Here is a 5,000-nt window from a genome sequence, read left to right as displayed (position 1 = left end):
ACCAGGCCCAACCCTGCTTAGCTTCCGAGATCAGACGAGATCGGGCGTTGCCAGGCTGGTATGGCCGTACGAAATAAGTTGACAACCATAGGCTACTTATCCATATACAGATTTAGCAATTGACAATGCAAGGTGGTCTCTCTCTCTCCCTCTCGTGTCAAAATGAAAACAGCTTCCAGCCCCTTTCATGAAGGACTACTTGTGCATATTGCAAGATTTCAGTTTCTAAGTGAATGAGCATACAGCACCTGGTATTCCCAGGCGGTCTCCCATCCAAGTACTAACCAGGCCCGACCCTGCTTAGCTTCCGAGATCAGACGAGATCGGGCGTTGCCAGGCTGGTATGGCCGTACGAAATAAATTGACAACCATAGGCTACTTATCCATATACAGATTTAGCAATTGACAATGCAAGGTGGTCTCTCTCTCTCTCGTGTCAAAATGAAAACAGCTTCCAGCCCCTTTCATGAAGGACTACTTGTGCATATTGCAAGATTTCAGTTTCTAAGTGAATGAGCAAAAGAGCATACAGCACCTGGTATTCCCAGGCGGTCTCCCATCCAAGTACTAACCAGGCCCGACCATGCTTAGCTTCCGAGATCAGACGAGATCGGGCGTTGCCAGGCTGGTATAGCCGTACAAAATAAGTTGACAACCATAGGCTACTTATCCATATACAGATTTAGCAATTGACAATGCAAGGTGGTCTCTCTCTCTCTCTCTCTCTCTCTCGTGTCAAAATGAATACAGCTTCCAGCCCCTTTCATGAAGGACTACTTGTGCATATTGCAAGATTTCAGTTTCTAAGTGAATGAGCAAAAGAGCATACAGCACCTGGTATTCCCAGGCGGTCTCCCATCCAAGTACTAACCAGGCCCGACCCTGCTTAGCTTCCGAGATCAGACGAGATCGGGCGTTGCCAGGCTGGTATGGCCGTACGAAATAAGTTGACAACCATAGGCTACTTATCCATATACAGATTTAGCAATTGACAATGCAAGGTGGTCTCTCTCTCTTCTCTCTCTCTCTCTCTCTCGTGTCAAAATGAAAACAGCTTCCAGCCCCTTTCATGAAGGACTACTTGTGCATATTGCAAGATTTCAGTTTCTAAGTGAATGAGCAAAAGAGCATACAGCACCTGGTATTCCCAGGCGGTCTCCCATCCAAGTACTAACCAGGCCCGACCCTGCTTAGCTTCCGAGATCAGACGAGATCGGGCGTTGCCAGGCTGGTATGGCCGTACGAAATAAGTTGACAACCATAGGCTACTTATCCATATACAGATTTAGCAATTGACAATGCAAGGTAGTCTCTCTCTCTCTCGTGTCAAAATGAAAACAGCTTCCAGCCCCTTTCATGAAGGACTACTTGTGCATATTGCAAGATTTCAGTTTCTAAGTGAATGAGCAAAAGAGCATACAGCACCTGGTATTCCCAGGCGGTCTCCCATCCAAGTACTAACCAGGCCCGACCATGCTTAGCTTCCGAGATCAGACGAGATCGGGCGTTGCCAGGCTGGTATAGCCGTACAAAATAAGTTGACAACCATAGGCTACTTATCCATATACAGATTTAGCAATTGACAATGCAAGGTGGTCTCTCTCTCTCTCTCTCTCGTGTCAAAATGAATACAGCTTCCAGCCCCTTTCATGAAGGACTACTTGTGCATATTGCAAGATTTCAGTTTCTAAGTGAATGAGCAAAAGAGCATACAGCACCTGGTATTCCCAGGCGGTCTCCCATCCAAGTACTAACCAGGCCCGACCCTGCTTAGCTTCCGAGATCAGACGAGATCGGGCGTTGCCAGGCTGGTATGGCCGTACGAAATAAGTTGACAACCATAGGCTACTTATCCATATACAGATTTAGCAATTGACAATGCAAGGTGGTCTCTCTCTCTCTCTCTCTCTCTCTCTCGTGTCAAAATGAAAACAGCTTCCAGCCCCTTTCATGAAGGACTACTTGTGCATATTGCAAGATTTCAGTTTCTAAGTGAATGAGCAAAAGAGCATACAGCACCTGGTATTCCCAGGCGGTCTCCCATCCAAGTACTAACCAGGCCCGACCCTGCTTAGCTTCCGAGATCAGACGAGATCGGGCGTTGCCAGGCTGGTATGGCCGTACGAAATAAGTTGACAACCATAGGCTACTTATCCATATACAGATTTAGCAATTGACAATGCAAGGTAGTCTCTCTCTCTCTCGTGTCAAAATGAAAACAGCTTCCAGCCCCTTTCATGAAGGACTACTTGTGCATATTGCAAGATTTCAGTTTCTAAGTGAATGAGCAAAAGAGCATACAGCACCTGGTATTCCCAGGCGGTCTCCCATCCAAGTACTAACCAGGCCCGACCCTGCTTAGCTTCCGAGATCAGACGAGATCGGGCGTTGCCAGGCTGGTATGGCCGTACGAAATAAGTTGACAACCATAGGCTACTTATCCATATACAGATTTAGCAATTGACAATGCAAGGTAGTCTCTCTCTCTCTCTCTCTCGTGTCAAAATGAAAACAGCTTCCAGCCCCTTTCATGAAGGACTACTTGTGCATATTGCAAGATTTCAGTTTCTAAGTGAATGAGCAAAAGAGCATACAGCACCTGGTATTCCCAGGCGGTCTCCCATCCAAGTACTAACCAGGCCCGACCCTGCTTAGCTTCCGAGATCAGACGAGATCGGGCGTTGCCAGGCTGGTATGGCCGTACGAAATAAGTTGACAACCATAGGCTACTTATCCATATACAGATTTAGCAATTGACAATGCAAGGTGGTCTCTCTCTCTCTCTTGTGTCAAAATGAAAACAGCTTCCAGCCCATTTCATGAAGGACTACTTGTGCATATTGCAAGATTTCAGTTTCTAAGTGAATGAGCAAAGGAGCATACAGCACCTGGTATTCCCAGGCGGTCTCCCATCCAAGTACTAACCAGGCCCGACCCTGCTTAGCTTCCGAGATCAGACGAGATCGGGCGTTGCCAGGCTGGTATGGCCGTACGAAATAAGTTGACAACCATAGGCTACTTATCCATATACAGATTTAGCAATTGACAATGCAAGGTGGTCTCTCTCTCTCTCTCTCTCTCTCGTGTCAAAATGAAAACAGCTTCCAGCCCCTTTCATGAAGGACTACTTGTGCATATTGCAAGATTTCAGTTTCTAAGTGAATGAGCAAAAGAGCATACAGCACCTGGTATTCCCAGGCGGTCTCCCATCCAAGTACTAACCAGGCCCAACCCTGCTTAGCTTCCGAGATCAGACGAGATCGGGCGTTGCCAGGCTGGTATGGCCGTACGAAATAAGTTGACAACCATAGGCTACTTATCCATATACAGATTTAGCAATTGACAATGCAAGGTGGTCTCTCTCTCTCTCTCTCTCTCTCTCTCTCTCGTGTCAAAATGAAAACAGCTTCCAGCCCCTTTCATGAAGGACTACTTGTGCATATTGCAAGATTTCAGTTTCTAAGTGAATGAGCAAAAGAGCATACAGCACCTGGTATTCCCAGGCGGTCTCCCATCCAAGTACTAACCAGGCCCGACCCTGCTTAGCTTCCGAGATCAGACGAGATCGGGCGTTGCCAGGCTGGTATGGCCGTACGAAATAAGTTGACAACCATAGGCTACTTATCCATATACAGATTTAGCAATTGACAATGCAAGGTGGTCTCTCTCTCTCTCTCTCTCTCTCGTGTCAAAATGAAAACAGCTTCCAGCCCCTTTCATGAAGGACTACTTGTGCATATTGCAAGATTTCAGTTTCTAAGTGAATGAGCAAAAGAGCATACAGCACCTGGTATTCCCAGGCGGTCTCCCATCCAAGTACTAACCAGGCCCGACCCTGCTTAGCTTCCGAGATCAGACGAGATCGGGCATTGCCAGGCTGGTATGGCCGTACGAAATGAGTTGACAACCATAGGCTACTTATCCATATACAGATTTAGCAATTGACAATGCAAGGTAGTCTCTCTCTCTCTCTCTCTCTCTCTCTCTCTCTCTCTCTCTCTCTCTCTCGTGTCAAAATGAAAACAGCTTCCAGCCCCTTTCATGAAGGACTACTTGTGCATATTGCAAGATTTCAGTTTCTAAGTGAATGAGCAAAAGAGCATACAGCACCTGGTATTCCCAGGCGGTCTCCCATCCAAGTACTAACCAGGCCCGACCATGCTTAGCTTCCGAGATCAGACGAGATCGGGCGTTGCCAGGCTGGTATAGCCGTACAAAATAAGTTGACAACCATAGGCTACTTATCCATATACAGATTTAGCAATTGACAATGCAAGGTGGTCTCTCTCTCTCTCTCTCTCTCTCGTGTCAAAATGAAAACAGCTTCCAGCCCCTTTCATGAAGGACTACTTGTGCATATTGCAAGATTTCAGTTTCTAAGTGAATGAGCAAAAGAGCATACAGCACCTGGTATTCCCAGGCGGTCTCCCATCCAAGTACTAACCAGGCCCGACCCTGCTTAGCTCCGAGATCAGACGAGATCGGGCGTTGCCAGGCTGGTATAGCCGTACAAAATAAGTTGACAACCATAGGCTTCTTATCCATATACAGATTTAGCAATTGACAATGCAAGGTAGTCTCTCTCTCTCTCTCTCTCTCTCTCTCTCTCTCGTGTCAAAATGAAAACAGCTTCCAGCCCCTTTCATGAAGGACTACTTGTGCATATTGCAAGATTTCAGTTTCTAAGTGAATGAGCAAAAGAGCATACAGCACCTGGTATTCCCAGGCGGTCTCCCATCCAAGTACTAACCAGGCCCAACCCTGCTTAGCTTCCGAGATCAGACGAGATCGGGCGTTGCCAGGCTGGTATGGCCGTACGAAATAAGTTGACAACCATAGGCTACTTATCCATATACAGATTTAGCAATTGACAATGCAAGGTGGTCTCTCTCTCTCTCTCTCTCGTGTCAAAATGAAAACAGCTTCCAGCCCCTTTCATGAAGGACTACTTGTGCATATTGCAAGATTTCAGTTTCTAAGTGAATGAGCATACAGCACCT

At 46.7% G+C, this 5,000-nt stretch overlaps 14 non-coding genes and 4 pseudogenes across 14 annotated transcripts in view; all 18 read right to left on the bottom strand.

The window, feature by feature from the left end:
- LOC146266617 (5S ribosomal RNA) overlaps positions 1–72 on the bottom strand; it is a 119-nt gene extending 47 nt beyond the window's left edge. The window contains exon 1 of the ribosomal RNA XR_014726960.1: positions 1–72. This exon is cut by the window's left edge and continues 47 nt beyond it. This is a non-coding gene — a ribosomal RNA (5S ribosomal RNA).
- A 164-nt stretch (positions 73–236) lies between these two features.
- On the bottom strand, positions 237–355 carry LOC146266616 (5S ribosomal RNA). The gene has a single exon (XR_014727014.1). It is a non-coding gene; the product is annotated as a 5S ribosomal RNA (ribosomal RNA).
- Positions 356–523: 168 nt separating this feature from the next.
- On the bottom strand, positions 524–642 carry LOC146266615 (5S ribosomal RNA; annotated as a pseudogene).
- A 180-nt stretch (positions 643–822) lies between these two features.
- Positions 823–941, bottom strand: LOC146266614 (5S ribosomal RNA). The gene has a single exon (XR_014727013.1). It is a non-coding gene; the product is annotated as a 5S ribosomal RNA (ribosomal RNA).
- A 185-nt stretch (positions 942–1,126) lies between these two features.
- On the bottom strand, positions 1,127–1,245 carry LOC146266613 (5S ribosomal RNA). The gene has a single exon (XR_014727012.1). It is a non-coding gene; the product is annotated as a 5S ribosomal RNA (ribosomal RNA).
- A 168-nt stretch (positions 1,246–1,413) lies between these two features.
- On the bottom strand, positions 1,414–1,532 carry LOC146266612 (5S ribosomal RNA; annotated as a pseudogene).
- Positions 1,533–1,706: 174 nt separating this feature from the next.
- Positions 1,707–1,825, bottom strand: LOC146266611 (5S ribosomal RNA). The gene has a single exon (XR_014727011.1). It is a non-coding gene; the product is annotated as a 5S ribosomal RNA (ribosomal RNA).
- A 182-nt stretch (positions 1,826–2,007) lies between these two features.
- On the bottom strand, positions 2,008–2,126 carry LOC146266610 (5S ribosomal RNA). The gene has a single exon (XR_014727010.1). It is a non-coding gene; the product is annotated as a 5S ribosomal RNA (ribosomal RNA).
- Positions 2,127–2,294: 168 nt separating this feature from the next.
- LOC146266609 (5S ribosomal RNA) lies at positions 2,295–2,413 on the bottom strand. The gene has a single exon (XR_014727009.1). It is a non-coding gene; the product is annotated as a 5S ribosomal RNA (ribosomal RNA).
- A 174-nt stretch (positions 2,414–2,587) lies between these two features.
- Positions 2,588–2,706, bottom strand: LOC146266608 (5S ribosomal RNA). Its single transcript, XR_014727008.1, has one exon. It is a non-coding gene; the product is annotated as a 5S ribosomal RNA (ribosomal RNA).
- A 170-nt stretch (positions 2,707–2,876) lies between these two features.
- LOC146266607 (5S ribosomal RNA) lies at positions 2,877–2,995 on the bottom strand. Its single transcript, XR_014727007.1, has one exon. It is a non-coding gene; the product is annotated as a 5S ribosomal RNA (ribosomal RNA).
- Positions 2,996–3,173: 178 nt separating this feature from the next.
- LOC146266606 (5S ribosomal RNA) lies at positions 3,174–3,292 on the bottom strand. The gene has a single exon (XR_014726949.1). It is a non-coding gene; the product is annotated as a 5S ribosomal RNA (ribosomal RNA).
- A 186-nt stretch (positions 3,293–3,478) lies between these two features.
- LOC146266605 (5S ribosomal RNA) lies at positions 3,479–3,597 on the bottom strand. The gene has a single exon (XR_014727006.1). It is a non-coding gene; the product is annotated as a 5S ribosomal RNA (ribosomal RNA).
- A 178-nt stretch (positions 3,598–3,775) lies between these two features.
- Positions 3,776–3,894, bottom strand: LOC146266604 (5S ribosomal RNA). Its single transcript, XR_014728405.1, has one exon. It is a non-coding gene; the product is annotated as a 5S ribosomal RNA (ribosomal RNA).
- Positions 3,895–4,098: 204 nt separating this feature from the next.
- On the bottom strand, positions 4,099–4,217 carry LOC146266603 (5S ribosomal RNA; annotated as a pseudogene).
- A 178-nt stretch (positions 4,218–4,395) lies between these two features.
- On the bottom strand, positions 4,396–4,513 carry LOC146266602 (5S ribosomal RNA; annotated as a pseudogene).
- Positions 4,514–4,701: 188 nt separating this feature from the next.
- Positions 4,702–4,820, bottom strand: LOC146266601 (5S ribosomal RNA). Its single transcript, XR_014726937.1, has one exon. It is a non-coding gene; the product is annotated as a 5S ribosomal RNA (ribosomal RNA).
- A 166-nt stretch (positions 4,821–4,986) lies between these two features.
- The window catches only part of LOC146266600 (5S ribosomal RNA), a 119-nt gene continuing 105 nt past the window's right edge, over positions 4,987–5,000 (bottom strand). Inside the window, exon 1 of the ribosomal RNA XR_014727005.1 lies at positions 4,987–5,000. This exon is cut by the window's right edge and continues 105 nt beyond it. This is a non-coding gene — a ribosomal RNA (5S ribosomal RNA).

The sequence above is a fragment of the Hypomesus nipponensis genome, chromosome 12, assembly GCF_054491055.1.
Source record: "Hypomesus nipponensis isolate SF chromosome 12, ASM5449105v1, whole genome shotgun sequence".
Taxonomy (NCBI): domain Eukaryota; kingdom Metazoa; phylum Chordata; class Actinopteri; order Osmeriformes; family Osmeridae; genus Hypomesus; species Hypomesus nipponensis.
Note: the sequence above shows the minus strand (reverse complement) of the source record. Positions and strands in the feature narration are given on the sequence as shown.